Here is a 17,862-nt window from a genome sequence, read left to right as displayed (position 1 = left end):
ATGTTGGAGGTAGTGCAACAAAAAGGCACTCATGTGTCTTGCGCAGCCATGCGGACCAAGTCCACGCTGTGTTTGTGGCATAGAGGTGCTACCCGTTCTTTCTTCCTCTGACATCTCCCCCCAACCTCTTTCAACTGAAATTTGACCAAGGTCTCCCTCATCCGCTGAGTCTTCCATGTCCATGGACAGTTCGTCCTCCATTTCTTCATGTTCTCCTGCACCTTGCTCAACATTTCGCCTGCTACTATGCGCCCTTGTCGATCCCTGTCCCCCATGGTCCCATGCCTGCTGCGTTGGTGATGATGAACGTCTGGACCTTGGTGATGTTGTTGTGCCTTGCGCATATGAATCCTCCTGTAGTTCCTCCCCTTCATGTTGTCCCACCCCCTGACTCCGAATAGTGTTTAGCGTGTGCTCCAGCATGTAAATGACTGGAATCGTCATGCTGATAATGGCATTGTCAGAGCTAAACATATTCGTCGCCATGTCGAAACTGTGCAGAAGGGTGCATAGGTCCTTGATCTGAGACCACTCCATCAGGGTGATCTGCCCCACCTCTGCATCTCGTTGGCCCAGGCTATACGTCATGACGTATTGCACCAGGGCTCTGAGGTGCTGCCACTGTCGCTGTAACATGTGGAGAGTTGAATTCCAGCGTGTCGCCACATCGCATTTCAGGCGATGAACCGGCAGGCCGAAAGACTTCTGGAGCGATGCAAGTCGCTCTGCTGCGGCGCTTGAACGGCGGAAGTGAGCTGACAGTTTTCGTGCCCTGTTCAGAAGGCCATCTAGGCCGGGATAGTGTGTTAAAAATTGCTGGACGACAAGGTTCAACACGTGAGCCATACAAGGTACGTGTGTCACCTTGCCCAGGCGAAGTGCCGCACCCAGGTTTGCAGCATTGTCGCACACGGCCTTACCAGGCTGCAGGTTGAGTGGAGATAACCATTTATTAAACTCGGACCGCAGAGCTGACCACAACTCCTCAGCTGTGTGACTCTTATTCCCAAGACATGTCAAGCTAAAGACCGCCTGATGCCGTTGCGCTCTGCTGCCAGCATAGTAATGAGGGGTGCGTGATTCCTTCTGCGCAGTGAGAACGCTGGTGGCCTGACCAGGCAGGCTTGGGGCGGAGGTGGAGGACCCAGATGAGGTGGAGGATGCAGAAGCTGTGGCGGAACTTGGACAGACATAGGATTGACACACAAGTCGTGGGGACGGCAAGACTTGTGCAGCAGACCCTTCACCATCTATCACCATAGTTACCCAGTGCCCAGTCAGCGACATGTAACGTCCCTGTCCATGCTTACTGGTCCAAGTATCGGTGGTGAAATGCACCCGTTCACACACAGAGTTTCTCAAGGAAGCGGTGATGTTGTGTGCGACATGCTGGTGTAGCGCGGGCACACCTTTCTTAGAGAAGTAGTGGCGACTAGGCATCTGGTACTGGGGCACAGCGACAGACATAAGGTCTCTAAAATCCTGTGTGTCCACTAGGCGGAAAGGCAGCATTTCGGTAGCCAACAGCTTACAGAGGGATAGAGTCAACCTCTTAGCTTTGTCATGGGTCGGAGGAAGTGGCCTTTTATTTGACCACATCTGAGGGACAGAGATCTGGCTGCTGTGTGTAGACGGTGTTGAGTAGGGTGTCCCTGGAAAAATGCAGGTTTGTGAGGAAAGTGCAGGCGGAGACATGATGTTGCCTTGATCCAACGTTGGTGCTATCGATGTCTGAGAGAGCTGTACACACTCACTTGTTTCCCCTTCCAAACCAACTGACGACCTTACAAGCAAACTGCCTGTTGCGGTTACAGTGGTGGAAGTTTTGCGTGGAAAAACAGGTGTGACAGCTGTCCCCACAGTCCTAGAAGATGAAGAGCGCGCGGATGCACTGGAAGGGGCGGGCGGTGGATGGTTCGCTCCGCTAGGCCGCATTGCAGCACGGTGAGCTTCCCACCGGGACTTATGATATTTATTCATGTGACGATTCATGGAAGAAGTTGTCAAACTGCTGAGGTTTTGACCTCTACTAAGAGAATCATGACAAATGTTACATATCACATGATTTGGGCGATCTTTTTCGATGTCAAAAAAGGACCAGGCTAGGCAAGGCTTAGAGGCCATGCAACCTGTTGATCCACCCCGAATAATGCTCATAGGCAGAGTGGTGGCTGAGGATGCAGTTGTAGACGTGCTACCAGTGCTCCGACTCTGTCCAGGAAGGCGCAAGGTAACTTCGTCGTCGGTTGCATCCTCCTCCACCGCCTCTGTTGACCTCCTCGAGTGCCTGACTGGGGGTTGACAGTAGGTGGGATCTAGAACGTCATCATCAATTGTTGTGTTTGCACTCCCCTCCCCCTCAAACCGAGCCTCTTCTTGCCCTGACCGAATATTTAAGTTGTCATCCCAATCGGGTATCTGCGTCTCATCTTCATCAGTATGTTCCTCATTGTCTATAACCACAGGTGTTACAGTTTGTGACAAAGGGTCAACATTATGCTCAGAAACTTGGTCCTCACGGCCTGAATCAGAGTCACAAAGGTTCTGGGCATCACTGCAGACCATTTCCTGTTCTGTACTCACTGTAGCTTGGGAGCAGACCTCTGATTCCCAGGCTATAGTGTGACTGAACAGCTCTGCAGACTCAACCATCTCAGTTCCACCATACTGTGCAGGGCTGATGGAGACTTCAGAGCTAGGAGAAATCAAGTGTGATTGGGATGACAACTCAGAGGACTGGTGTTTTTTGGATGCGGTACTTGAAGTGGCTGAGAGGGCACTTGTTGGACCACTTGAGATCCATTCAAGCATTTTCCTTTTTTGCCCATCATCTACCTTTCTTCCTGTTGTTCGTGTCCGTAAAAAAGGGAGCACATCGGATTGTCCACGGTAAGTAGTAGACATCTTACTTTTGCTGGTAGATGGTCTATCTTCAGCAGATGATAATGGAGCTTTGCCACCTTCCCCACGGACAAAACCTTTTTTGCCTTTTCCACCACGCCTCTTCCCTTTTCTACCAGCATCTGTCATTTTGCCACTCATGTTGATTGCGACAAGATTGTGGACTGAAAATGTGGTAGTAAAAATTGAGAGGTGGTGAAGATTGCAATGGTGGTCTAGCTTTGTTAACAGCAGAATAATAAAGAATAAATATCCCTGACAATGCAACTTAGTTATAATTAGTTGGAGTGTGCAACGCAGGCAGATGCGCTCTGCAAATGTCTTGGCACTAGTGGGACTATAGCAAAGTCCAATAGCCACGTATAGGATGCCACTAGGTACACTGAGTGTTTGCTAGTATAATGGCTTAGTTATAATTAGTTGGAGTGTGCAACGCAGGCAGATGCGCTCTGCAAATGTCTTGGCACTAGTGGGACTATAGCAAAGTCCAATAGCCACGTATAGGATGCCACTAGGTACACTGAGTGTTTGCTAGTATAATGGCTTAGTTATAATTAGTTGGAGTGTGCAACGCAGGCAGACGTGCTGCAAATGTCTTGGCACTAGTGGGACTATAGCAAAGTCCAATAGCCACGTATAGGATGCCACTAGGTACACTGAGTGTTTGCTAGTATAATGGCTTAGTTATAATTAGTTGGAGTGTGCAACGCAGGCAGATGCCCTCTGCAAATGTCTTGGCACTAGTGGGACTATAGCAAAGTCCAATAGCCACGTATAGGATGCCACTAGGTACACTGAGTGTTTGCTAGTATAATGGCTTAGTTATAATTAGTTGGAGTGTGCAACGCAGGCAGACGTGCTGCAAATGTCTTGGCACTAGTGGGACTATAGCAAAGTCCAATAGCCACGTATATGATGCCACTAGGTACACTGAGTGTTTGCTAGTATAATGGCTTAGTTATAATTAGTTGGAGTGTGCAACGCAGGCAGACGTGCTGCAAATGTCTTGGCACTAGTGGGACTATAGCAAAGTCCAATAGCCACGTATAGGATGCCACTAGGTACACTGAGTGTTTGCTAGTATAATGGCTTAGTTATAATTAGTTGGAGTGTGCAACGCAGGCAGACGTGCTGCAAATGTCTTGGCACTAGTGGGACTATAGCAAAGTCCAATAGCCACGTATAGGATGCCACTAGGTACACTGAGTGTTTGCTAGTATAATGGCTTAGTTATAATTAGTTGGAGTGTGCAACGCAGGCAGATGCGCTCTGCAAATGTCTTGGCACTAGTGGGACTATAGCAAAGTCCAATAGCCACGTATAGGATGCCACTAGGTACACTGAGTGTTTGCTAGTATAATGGCTTAGTTATAATTAGTTGGAGTGTGCAACGCAGGCAGATGCGCTCTGCAAATGTCTTGGCACTAGTGGGACTATAGCAAAGTCCAATAGCCACGTATATGATGCCACTAGGTACACTGAGTGTTTGCTAGTATAATGGCTTAGTTATAATTAGTTGGAGTGTGCAACGCAGGCAGACGTGCTGCAAATGTCTTGGCACTAGTGGGACTATAGCAAAGTCCAATAGCCACGTATAGGATGCCACTAGGTACACTGAGTGTTTGCTAGTATAATGGCTTAGTTATAATTAGTTGGAGTGTGCAACGCAGGCAGACGTGCTGCAAATGTCTTGGCACTAGTGGGACTATAGCAAAGTCCAATAGCCACGTATAGGATGCCACTAGGTACACTGAGTGTTTGCTAGTATAATGGCTTAGTTATAATTAGTTGGAGTGTGCAACGCAGGCAGATGCGCTCTGCAAATGTCTTGGCACTAGTGGGACTATAGCAAAGTCCAATAGCCACGTATAGGATGCCACTAGGTACACTGAGTGTTTGCTAGTATAATGGCTTAGTTATAATTAGTTGGAGTGTGCAACGCAGGCAGACATGCTGCAAATGTCTTGGCACTAGTGGGACTATAGCAAAGTCCAATAGCCACGTATAGGATGCCACTAGGTACACTGAGTGTTTGCTAGTATAATGGCTTAGTTATAATTAGTTGGAGTGTGCAACGCAGGCAGATGCGCTCTGCAAATGTCTTGGCATTAGTGGGACTATAGCAAAGTCCAATAGCCACGTATAGGATGCCACTAGGTACACTGAGTGTTTGCTAGTATAATGGCTTAGTTATAATTAGTTGGAGTGTGCAACGCAGGCAGACGTGATGCAAATGTCTTGGCACTAGTGGGACTATAGCAAAGTCCAATAGCCACGTATATGATGCCACTAGGTACACTGAGTGTTTGCTAGTATAATGGCTTAGTTATAATTAGTTGTAGTGTGCAACGCAGGCAGACGTGCTGCAAATGTCTTGGCACTAGTGGGACTATAGCAAAGTCCAATAGCCACGTATAGGATGCCACTAGGTACACTGAGTGTTTGCTAGTATAATGGCTTAGTTATAATTAGTTGGAGTGTGCAACGCAGGCAGACGTGCTGCAAATGTCTTGGCACTAGTGGGACTATAGCAAAGTCCAATAGCCACGTATAGGATGCCACTAGGTACACTGAGTGTTTGCTAGTATAATGGCTTAGTTATAATTAGTTGGAGTGTGCAACGCAGGCAGATGCGCTCTGCAAATGTCTTGGCACTAGTGGGACTATAGCAAAGTCCAATAGCCACGTATAGGATGCCACTAGGTACACTGAGTGTTTGCTAGTATAATGGCTTAGTTATAATTAGTTGGAGTGTGCAACGCAGGCAGATGCGCTCTGCAAATGTCTTGGCACTAGTGGGACTATAGCAAAGTCCAATAGCCACGTATAGGATGCCACTAGGTACACTGAGTGTTTGCTAGTATAATGGCTTCGTTATAATTAGTTGGAGTGTGCAATGCAGGCAGATGCGCTCTGCAAATGTCTTGGCACTAGTGGGACTATAGCAAAGTCCAATAGCCACGTATAGGATGCCACTAGGTACACTGAGTGTTTGCTAGTATAATGGCTTCGTTATAATTAGTTGGAGTGTGCAATGCAGGCAGATGCGCTCTGCAAATGTCTTGGCACTAGTGGGACTAAAGCAAAGTCCAATAGCCACAGATAGGATGCCACTAGGTACACTGAGTGTTTGCTAGTATAATGGCTTAGTTATGAGTTGGAGTGTGCAGAGGACAAGAGGGTACAGTGGCAGGATTGTGGTGCTCTGGGTAGAGGAATGGAAGCCTGCCTTTCTATTCCCTCCTAATGGTGAAATGCAGGGAGGAAATCCCTGACCTTGGCTGCACAGACGTTGGCGCTGTTTTCAGGACCTGTCACCTTAACTCTGACCCTGCCGGTTTGAGCCCTTAAAAGGACTGCTATAAAGTGCTCTCCCTATGCTGTCTAACGCTGTGTATGCAGCGCATACAGCTGTATCGGCTATAGGACTCAGGATGACGGAGCTGCGACAGTGATGTCTGACACCAAAGACGCAGAAGGCAGATAATTTCGTCCGTGAAGAAAATGTCCGGTTTTATAATGCAGGGACATGTGACATGCAGATCCTATCACACATGCCGTTGCTTCTCTGGCTCAAAGTCCACTTAGCTGTGTGTGTGTCTGTGATTGGCTGACATGCTGGCCCGCCCCACAAGACGCGCGCGCTTAGGGAAGGAAGACAAGAAAAAAAAAAAAAATGGCGATCGCCATTATAGAAACAGCAGTGATCTGAAAGCGCTGTTCACGCACACTATACACTGAAATGTGATAATAGTTTGATTCACAGAGTGACTTACACTATTACAGCAGAAACCAAGCTATGATTTAGCTGTTTTTTGGCTGCTAGAACCGTTCTTGAACGTTTCTAGAACTATCGAGCTTTTGCAAAAAGCTCGAGTTCTAGTTCGATCTAGAACATGCCCCAAAATCACTCGAGCCTAGAACTGGAGAGCCACGAACCACGAACCGCGCTCAACTCTAGTAAAGAGCTGCAGTAATTAAATTGTGAGTGAATCAGAGTGACAGTAAAAGCTTTTGCAGTCTTGATGGTAAAAATAGGACAGATTCTGGAGATGTTTTTGAGGTAAAGGTGACATGGGTATGCTAGTGATTGGAAATATCTAGGTCAAATATAATCCCAACACAGTAGCCATGCTGCCAAAAAGATCTGGTAGTACCACACATTGAAATGGAGATATCAATATTACTGTTAAGTAATTTAGTAGAGGGAAGAAACACAAATTGTTCAGATTTAGTAAGATTCAGTTTCATATAAAGGGGATCATATATTAAAGACAGAGGATAGACAATCATTGGCATTTCTAAGTATTGGGTAATTCAATGCGAGGAGATGTTTATAGATAGTGCTGAAGCCAAATCTGCGGATGAATAATCCAAAAGTGGCAATGTAGAGAGAAAAGAGGAGGGAACTTAAGTATGAACCCAAAGGAACCCCTAAAAGAAGGAAAAGAGAAGGAAAATCTGGCAAATAATAAGCTGAATAAGGTCAGAGAGGTGGAACAAGAAGCACGAGAGAGATGTATCCTTAAAGTCGATGGAGCAGAACAAATAGAGTAAAAGTTGGTGATCCACAGTGTGAAAACGTTGAGAACCAGAAAAGTTAGTGGATTAGTATAGACTCTAATGCGGGCGTCACACAAGAAGATCTATCGTGCAATATGTCGTCGGGGTCACGGTTTTCGTGACGCACATCCGGCATCGTTTGCGACGTCGTTTCGTGTGACACCTACGAGCGTCTCAGAACGATCACAAATCAGTTAAAAATCGTGTATCATTTACACGTCGTTTATTTTTAAAAAATCGTTTATTTTTCTTTGCGCCGGTTGTTCATCGTACCTGGGGTAACACACATCGCTCCGTGTGACACCCCGGGAACGATGAACTGCAGCTTACCTGTGGCCGCCGGGAATGCTGAAGGAAGGAGGTGGGCGGGATGTTTACGTCCCGCTCATCTCCGCCCCTCCGCTTCTATTGGCTGGCGGCTGTGTGACGTTGCTGTGACGCCGAACATCCCACCCCCTTCAGGAAGTGGATGTTTGCCACCCACAGCGACGTTACTCAGCAGGTAAGTACGTGTGACGGGGGTTTAACGACTTTGTGCAACACGGGCAGCGATTTGCCCATGACGCACAAACGACGGGGACGGATACGATCGCTTGTGCGATCGCACGATAGATCGTATCGTGTGATGGCTGCATAAGAAGGTAAGTTTCTTTAGAGTCTAGATCTTCTTCCTAATCCACTAACAGTGGGTGATATAATTTTGTGTTGTGTGAAAGACACAATGGAGCTATGGCTTGCATCAAGCACTTTTTTTCAAATATAGCTTACATTAATCTTTTTACTCCTCCTCCCTCCCCTCCTTAATACCTTCATGACATTTGATTTTCTATACGTTATGGTAGGATAGGGGTTACTGACCAATGATGTGTAGGTATGTCCAAGGCCAGCATTAGGGAAGTGCAAACTGGGCAATTGCCCACGGCTCCTAGTTACTTAGGGGCCCCTGGTGTTTACAAAAAGAGCTATACTGATATACAGATAAAAGCATTATCAGTTTAGCTTCCGATATGGAGATTCCTCAAGGTTTTTTGGTGACATCACAATGATATGATTGGTCATGTGAATGTGATGTCACCACAGGTATTGTATTTTAGGGCATTTGGTAGTACCCTGGTCATGTGACCTTGATCTCACTACACGCCCGGAAGAGCTGGAGAGGAGATGTACATTAGGAAAGTGTTTCTGTGTGTGTGTCTAAACTACACTGTGTGAAGATTTATTAGGCAAATGAGTATTTTGATCACATGATAATTTTTATACATGTTGTTCTACTCCAAGCTGTATAGGCTTGAGAGCCAACTACCAATTAAGTAAATCAGGTGATGTGCATCTCTGTAATGAGGAGGGGTGTGGTGTAATGACATCAACACCCTATATAAGGTGTGCTTAATTATTATTCAACTTACTTTCCTTTGGCAAAATGAGTCAGAAGAGAGATTTGACGGGGTCTGAATAGTCCAAAATTGTGAGATGTCTTGCAGAGGGAGGCTGCAGTCTTGACATTCCCAAACTTTTGAAGCGTGATCACTGGAAAATCAAGCGTTTCATGGCAAATAGCCAACAGGGTCGCAAGAAGTGTGTTGGGCAAAAAAGGCGCAAATTAACTGCCGATGAATTGAGGACAATCAAGCGTGAAGCTGCCAAGCTGCCAAGATGCCATTTGCCACCAGTTTGACCATATTTCAGAGCTGCAACGATACTGGAGTATCAAAAAGCACAAGGTGTGCCATACTCAGGGACATGGCCAAGGTAAAGAAGGCTGAAAAATGACCACCTTTTAACAAGAAGAAAAGTGTTCCAGCTCACCGCTCTGGTGTGTAAGTCTGAGGAGTAGACCAGCTGACCCTGCACGGAAATCCCAGGCACAAGGGGATAATAGCAGATACAAAGTAACGAAAATCCAGTGGATCACAGGCAGATGAATTAAAAACTTTCCTTTATTTTCATCGCTTTAAAAATGGATAGACAGCATCTACAAGGCACAGTTCATCCAATGCGTTTCGACATAACGCAGTGTCGTAGGTTCTTATTCATGGATATATAACAACTAGTACAATACCTCTATATATAATACAAACAGTCTTCCCTTTTGCTAGGGATCCAACCTTTTAACAAGAAACATAAGATAAAATGTCAAGACTGGGCCAAGAAATATCTGAAGACTGATTTTTCAAAGGTTTCATGGACTGATGAAATGAGAGTGACTCTTGATAGGCCATATTGATTTGTCAGAGGCTGGATCAGTAAAGGGCAGAGCGCTCCACTCCGACTCAGACGCCAGTACAGACCAAAAGTATGGACACACCTCATTCAAAGAGTTTTCTTTATTTTCATGACTCTGAAAATTGTAGATTCACATTGAAGGCATCAAAACTATGAATTAACACATGTGAAATGAACTACTTAACAAAAAAGTGTGAAACAAATGAAAATATGTCTTATATTCTAGGTTCTTCAAAGTAGCCACCTTTTGCTTTGATTACTGCTTTGCACACTCTTGGCATTCTCTTGATGAGCTTCAAGAGGTAGTCACCGGAAATGGTTCTCACTTCCCAGGTGTGCCCTGTCAGGTTTAATAAGTGGGATTTCTTGCCTTATAAATGGGGTTGGGACCATCAGTTGTGTTGTGCAGAAGTCTGGTGGATACACAGCTGATAGTCCTACTGAATACACTGTTAGAATTTGTATTATGGCAAGAAAAAAGCAGCTATGTAAAGAAAAATGAGTGGCCATCATTACTTTAAGAAATGAAGGTCAGTCAGTCTGAAAAATTGGGAAAACTTTGAAAGTGTCCCCAAGTGCAGTGGCAAAAACCATCAAACGCTACAAAGAAACTGGTTCACATGAGGACCGCTTCAGGAAAGGAAGACCAAGAGTCACCTCTGCTGCGGAGGATAAGTTTATCCGAGTCACCAGCTTCAGAAATCGCAGGTTAACAGCAGCTCAGATTAGAGACCAGGTCAATGCCACACAGAGTTCTAGCAGCAGACACATTTCTAGAACAACTGTTAAGAGGAGACTTTGTGCAGCAGGCCTTCATGGTAAAATAGCAGCTAGGAAACCACTACTAAGGACAGGCAACAAGCAGAAGAGACTTGTTTGGGCTAAAGAACACAAGGAATGGACATTAGACCAGAAGAAATCTGTGCTTTGTTCTGATGAGTCCAAATTTGAGATCTTTGGATCCAACAACCATGTCTTTGTGTGACGCAGAAAAGGTGAACGAATGGACTCTACATGCCTGGTTCCCACCGTGAAGCATGGAGGAGCAGGTGTGATGGTGTGGGGGTGCTTTGCTGGTGACACTGTTGGGGATTTATTCAAAATTGAAGGCATACTACATGGCTACCACAGCATCTTGCAGCGGCATGCTATTCCATCCGGTTTATATTTAGTTGGACCATCATTTATTTTTCAACAGGACAATGATCCCAAACACACCTCCAGGCTGTGTAAGGGCTATTTGACTAAGAAGGTGAGTGATGGGGTGCAACGTCAGATGACCTGGCCTCCACAGTCACCAGACCTGAACCCAATCGAGATGGTTTGGGGTGAGATGGACCGCAGAGTGAAAGCAAAAGGGCCAACAAGTGCTAAGCATCTCTGGGAACTCCTTCAAGACTGTTGGAAGACCATTTCCGGTGACTACTTCTTGAAGCTCATCAAGAGAATGCCAAGAGTGTGCAAAGCAGTAATCAAAGCAAGTGGCTACTTTGAAGAACCTAGAATATAAGACATATTTTCATTTGTTTCACACTTTTTTGTTAAGTATTTCATTCCACATGTGTTAATTCATAGTTTTGATGCCTTCAATGTGAATCTACAATTTTCAGAGTCATGAAAATAAAGAAAACTCTTTGAATGAGAAGGTGTGTCTAAACCTTTGGTCTGTACTGTATATAAAATATGAAAGACACCTGTCCAAAACCTCAAACAGTCACACTCTAAACTCTACTATTGTGAAGACAAAAGAGCTGTTGAAGGACACCAGAAACAAAATTGTAGCCCTGCACCAGGCTGGGAAGATTGAACCTGCAATAGGCAAGCAGGTTGGTGTGATTAAATCAACTGTGAGAGTAATAATAAGAAAATGGAAGACATAAAAGACCACAACTCGTCGTGTTTGGAAGAGTCAGAAAGCTGAGTTGCATCCAAAGAACACCATACCTACTGTGAAGCATGGGGGTGGCTACATCATGCTTTGGGGCTGTTTCTCTGCAAAGGGATCAGGACGACTGATCCATGTACATGAAAGAATGAATGGGACCATGTATCGTGAGATTTTGAGTGCAAACCTCCTTCCATCAGCAAGGGCATTGATGATGAAACATAGCTGGGTCTTTCAGCATGATAATAATCCCAAGCACACCACCAGGGCAACAAATTGCCAACAAAGGATATATAACAAAATATTGAGATGAACTTTTGTTAGTGACCAGATACTTATTTTCCACCATAATTTGCAAAACAATTCTTGCCAAATCAGACAAGGTGATTTTCTGGATTTGTTTTCTCATTTTGTCTCTCATAGTTGTGGTCTACCTATCATGTCAATTACAGGCCTTTCTCATTTTTTTAAGTAGGAGAACTTACACAATTGGTGGCTGACTAAATACTTTTCCCCCCCATTGTATTAGTGTCAACATTAGAGTGTATGGGCACCTATTAGTGAGGACATAGGAAAATATGGTCTCCTGGTAGCTAAATGTTACTGAAAACATGAGAATGCATGGGATCTAGAAATGTATATATTAGTGAGGACAACAGAATGTATCGGCTCTTGGTAGGTTTGCATTAGCAAAGACATCAGAATGTATGGGCCCCTAGTAGGTATATCTTAGTGCCAACATCAGAATGTGCGGGCTCCTGGCAGGGTTACCATTGCAATCAACAGTTTACATACACTATCTAAACAGACACATATATATGTTTTTCTCACTATCTGATATGAAATCAGAATAAACCTTTCCCATTTTAGGTCAATTTGGAACCAAAATTATTTATATTTGCCAAATGCAAGAATCATGAGAGACAGAGGGACGGTTTTAAGGCATTTTTATTACTTTCTGCAAAGCTAAACGTTTACATACACTAAGGGGTGCTTTACACGTTGCGACATCGCTAGCGATTGCTAGAGATGTCGCATGCGATAGCACCCACCCCCGTCGGTGGCACGATATGTGATGATCGCTGTCGTAGCGAACATTATCACTACGGCAGCGTCACGCGCACATACCTTTGCAACGACGCCCACCTCCTTCCTTCCTCCTTTTCCGGTGGACGCAGGTAAGGAGATGTTTGTCATTCCAGCGGCGTCACACATAGCGATGTGTGCTTCTGCAGGAACGACAAACAACATCGTACCTGCAGCAGCACCGATATTATGAAAATGAACGACGTGTCAACGAGCAACGATTTTGCACGCTTTTGCGCTCGTTGATCGTTGCTCATTTGTGTTACACGCTGCGATGTCGCTACCGGCGCCGGATGTGCGTCAATAACGACGTGACCCCGACGATATATCGGCAACAATGTCGCAGCGTGTAAAGTACCCCTAAGAGTACTATGCCATTAAACAATATGGGACAGCCCATATGATGACGTCATTTCTTTGGAAGTTTATTGGCAACACCGCAGTTAATTAGAGGCACACCTGTGGATGTATTTTAATGCACACCTGAAACACACTGCTTCTTTGTGTAGCATCATGGGAAATTCAAAAGAAATAAGCCAAGGTCTCATAAAGAGCATTGTGGACTTGCACAAGTTTGGTTAATCCTTGGGTGCAATTTCCAGATACCTGAAGGTGCCTTGTTCATCTGTACAAACAATTACCTCAGGGAGGAGACAGGCTCTATGTACCAGAGATGAACGTACTTTGGTCAGACATGTGCATATCAACACAAGAAAAAAAGCAAAAGACCTTGTGAAGATGCTGGCAGAAGCTAGTAAGATTGTGTCATTGTCCTCAATTGAATGAGTACTGTATTAACATGGTCTGAAAGGCCACTCTGCCAGGAAGAAGCCATTACTCCAAAAGAAACATAAAAAAGCCAGATTAATGTTCGTAAATGCACAGAGGAACAAAAACCTTAATTTATGGAGACATGTCCTGTGGTTTAACAAAACTAAAATTGAACTGTTTGGCCATAATGACCATCGTTATGTTTGGAGGAAAAACGGGAGAAGCTTTGATGCTTAAGGAACACTATGACAACTATGAAACACGGGGGTGGCAGTATCATGTTGTGGGGTTGTTTTGCTGCAGGAGAGACCGATGCACTTCACAAAATAGATGGCATCATGAGGAAAGATGAATATGTGGCAATACTGAAGCAACATTTCAAGACATCATCCAGGAACTTAAAGCTTGGGTAAAAATGGGTTTTTCAAATGGACAATGACCTGCAGCATTCTGCCAAACTGGTTACAAAGTGGCTTAAGGATAACAAAGTCAATGTTCTGGTGTGGCCATCACAAAACCCGGATCTGAATCCTATTGAAAATTTATGGGCAAAGCTGAAAAGGCAGGTACGAGCAAGGCGTCCTACAAACATGGCTCAGTGACACTCATTCGTCAGGAGGAATGGGCCAAAATTCCAACCAACTATTGTGAGAAGCTTGTGGAAGGATGTCCAAAATGTTTCACCCAAGTCATGAAATGTATGTAAACTTTGACTTTGTAGAAATTAATAACAATGCCTTAAAAAATTCTCTCTCTCTCATTATTCTGGCATTTGGCAAATATAAATAATTTTGGTAATCCAAGTTGACCTACAACAGGAAAGGTTTATTCTGATTTCATGTCAGATAATGAAAAAACATGCAGATGTGTCTTTTTAGATAGTGTATGTAAACATCTGATTTCAACTGTATATTAGTGAACACAGCAGAATATTTGGGCTCCTGGTGGTATATTTTAGTGGGGACATCAAAATGTATGGGATTCTGGTAGATATATATTAAGGAGGGCATCAGAATGTATGGGCTCCTGGTAGTACATATTTGTGAGGATATCAGAATATGTGGATTATTGGTAGGAATGTACAGTCAAAATTGGCACCCTTAAAATTGTTCCAGAAAATGTATTGTTTCTCCTAGATAATTACACGTTTTGCTATACAGATAATTCATTTGTGCATTAGAACGCTGCAAAAAAATACTAAAAAAAAAAAAACTGAGAAGAAAATGCAAATTGTACATTATCTCATTCAAGATCCCAAAATTGGACTGGATAAAAAAGTTCATAATTTTTGGTTGCACACCCTTTGGAATAAATAACTGCAATCAATCGTTTCCTATAACCATCAATAAGCTTCTTATACTTTTCAACTGGAATTTTGGACTAATCTTCCTTTGTAAACTACTGCAGGTTTCTCACAGATCTGGGATTTAGATCGGGACTCATTGCTGGCCACATCAGAACTCACTAGTATTGTCATAGGGTGGCAGGGAATAACGTGGATTGGGCCCCGAGCTGTCCCTGATCCCAGAAAAACATCTGATGGTGACAATGTCTCGGCCAACTTCCTACCCCTTCTCCTGACCAGTCCTGATCTAGTTCCCTCCCCCTCCCTACCCTGGAGGGTGGTGATGGGGAAGCAGCGTGTAAACACCAACAGTGATAGACAAACAGGGGAAATAAAAAATTCTATTACACAGCACGCTCACACAGAGTAATAAGACAACAAGTGATAAGGACGAAAACTAAAGCAGGGTAAAAATAGCCAGACAACAGGAGGAATTCCACTGTATACCAAGCGGCATGCAGTAAATCCCCAGACTGGAAAACAACAGCACATGGACCGATGTAGCAGAAAGTTATAGTCAGCATAGGAAGATAAATACCTCCATCTTAAAAAGGTGGGGAGTACCTGTGATAGGTCTCCTGCCATAGGTCTCCTGCCATATGTGAGCAAAAAGGTAACTAGCGGGCTAGCAGAAAATAACTCCTACTAGTCCGATCACTAATGAGTACACAACTGGATGATGCCTGAGCCTGATTGTGCAACTCAGGAGCACCAGAGAAAGTATATTGAAGAGTGTCAGAGTCTGTGGTCTGAACAGCATCTGATATCGCCATGACACTTGGAGAGTTTAGAGCAAAACACCGTTTCATAAGCGATTTGCTTCCATCCATTTCTGGGTGCTTTTTAAACTATACTTGGGGTAATTGTCCTGCTGGCAGAACCTTGATCTAGGATGCAAACCCAGCTTAATGGACACTAATAATTATCCCACATCCATTCTACTAAAGATTCCCATCATGACCAGAGTAAATTGCACTCCCAAATGCCTAGAGGAAAACCGCTTGGATAGTCGACTATGTTCACACGTAAGTTAAGATTAACCCGTTAGCTTGATGGTTAAGAGTCCTGGTCTTTAGAGTCCTGGTCTCTTGCTTCTATTGTCTGGGGCCACTCGATTTATGAATCAGTGTCTCATTTCAATGCTGTTCATACTCCGTGTCTCAGTCAGCACTCAAGGTTCACTCTATATCATCTTACATCTTCTCTACTTTTCCTTTTGTTGCCACAAACCTCCCCACTGTATGTGACCTTAACATCTGACTTACTATACTCCATGACTTTATCTCACTAGGTGTTCACTACTGAACTCAGCTGACCGTTCTAGAATGAACCGTCTCGTACCCTATTAACTAGCTTCTCCCATTGTCGGCTAGTCTGAACACTTAACTACTTCTGACCCTGCTGTCTGTTGCTGAGCAGAAGTCAACCTCCTTCACAAGACAATATCAATACTTAGCACGTCAATCATTACATTACTACCTATAACACTAATGTACAATATACCTTACAATACATTTTATACTTGTCACGCTGTACAAAGGCTAGTAAGACGCAGTACAGCATAATCTCCACTAGGTGGCAGCAGAGTAGTGAAAGAGAGACAAAAAAAGACTGTAACGGAAAGGCAGCTGAAGTATAGCAGAGTAACTTCAGCAATGTTAATAGGCAAATCACCAGGGAGCAAAAGAGTAGTCAAACAGTCAGGGCCTAGCCAGAAAAGTCGAGTCACTGCAAAGGGAGGATCAATATCAAAGTCAGAAAGCAGAACCGAGTCAGAAGCCGGGAGATCAGGTATGCAGAGGGAAATACAAACAACAGACAGGAGCGGGAAGTCAGGGGCTGGGACAGCAGACAAACGGGGAGGGACAAAGTCAGGACACAGTAGCAGGGAGGCAGAACTGATCAGGAACACTCACCAGAGCCAGTATACAATCTGCAAGGCAGAATTATCAATGGCACTGAGTCATAGGTAGAGAGGCAATATATAGCCCAGAACGAGGCAAGAGAAGTTAACCCATGACATGACCAGGCCAGAGCTGGGTGTAACCAGCAGCAGGGAAAAGTCGGCCTGGATCATGATAATACTAATACACATTACACAAGCAAACATAACAGTACACTGCAATTCACATTACACAATATGTAGAAAAGATGCAAGACATTATTCGCATTACACTACATGGCAATACAATGATACATTTGGTTTCTTTGTAGGAACTGGTCACTCTTACTGTGTTAAACTACTCCCCTGTATTGCAAATGTTGTTGAATTATTATAATGTTCTGCTGGTCATGTAATTCAGTTCTTTGATGTAACAGCATAGGTACAGATGGTTGACCTCGGGGAGATCAACATCTAACCGCGGAGACACCATCACGTGTTTCTCAATGCAGTGAAACTAGAACAACATGGTATCCATCCACAGACAGCTGTTTTGGGGTATTTGCCCCTCATCATTGTGGAGTAGGAAACTGGCTAGTGGGAGCATATTTTCCCAGGGGGCCTTGTTCTAGTGTCACTGCGTTGAGAAACACGTGATGGTGTCTCCACAGTGTTGGATGTTGATCTCCTGAGGTCAACCATCTGTACCTATGTGGTCTTCTACTAGGCATTGCTCCCACTAGCCAGTTTCCTACTCCACACTGATGAGGGGCAAATACCCCAAAACAGCTGTTTGTGGATGGATACCATGTTTTGGTATAGGCGGTTTCCTTGACTGGAGACTGCCCTTCCCATGTTTGTTCCTTCCTGGTGAAAGACCTGGCTAGTTTCTTGCCAGCGTTGAGAAACATGTGATGGTTTCTCCGTGGCATTCTTCATTTGATGTAGCAGAGCTGGGGCCATATAATGTAAAGAGTATGTTTATATAATGTGTTATGTGCTGTACATGTGTATTAGTTAGCTATAGCATAAGAATGTTATAAAGATAGATTTTGTTGGTAACAAACAGTCAGGAGTCAACTCAACTCACTGAGGGGAGGAGTGTCTGATGGCGAGTGGTTGGTTAGAGAGATGGGCCTTGTGAGGAGTTAGTTCTGCAGAAGGGTTAAAGTGAAGAAAGCATGGCTATTGTCATGATTCTTTCTG

Source organism: Anomaloglossus baeobatrachus, chromosome 1 (genome assembly GCF_048569485.1).
Source record: "Anomaloglossus baeobatrachus isolate aAnoBae1 chromosome 1, aAnoBae1.hap1, whole genome shotgun sequence".
NCBI classification, from domain to species: Eukaryota; Metazoa; Chordata; class Amphibia; order Anura; family Aromobatidae; genus Anomaloglossus; species Anomaloglossus baeobatrachus.
This window is presented reverse-complemented; position numbering follows the sequence as displayed.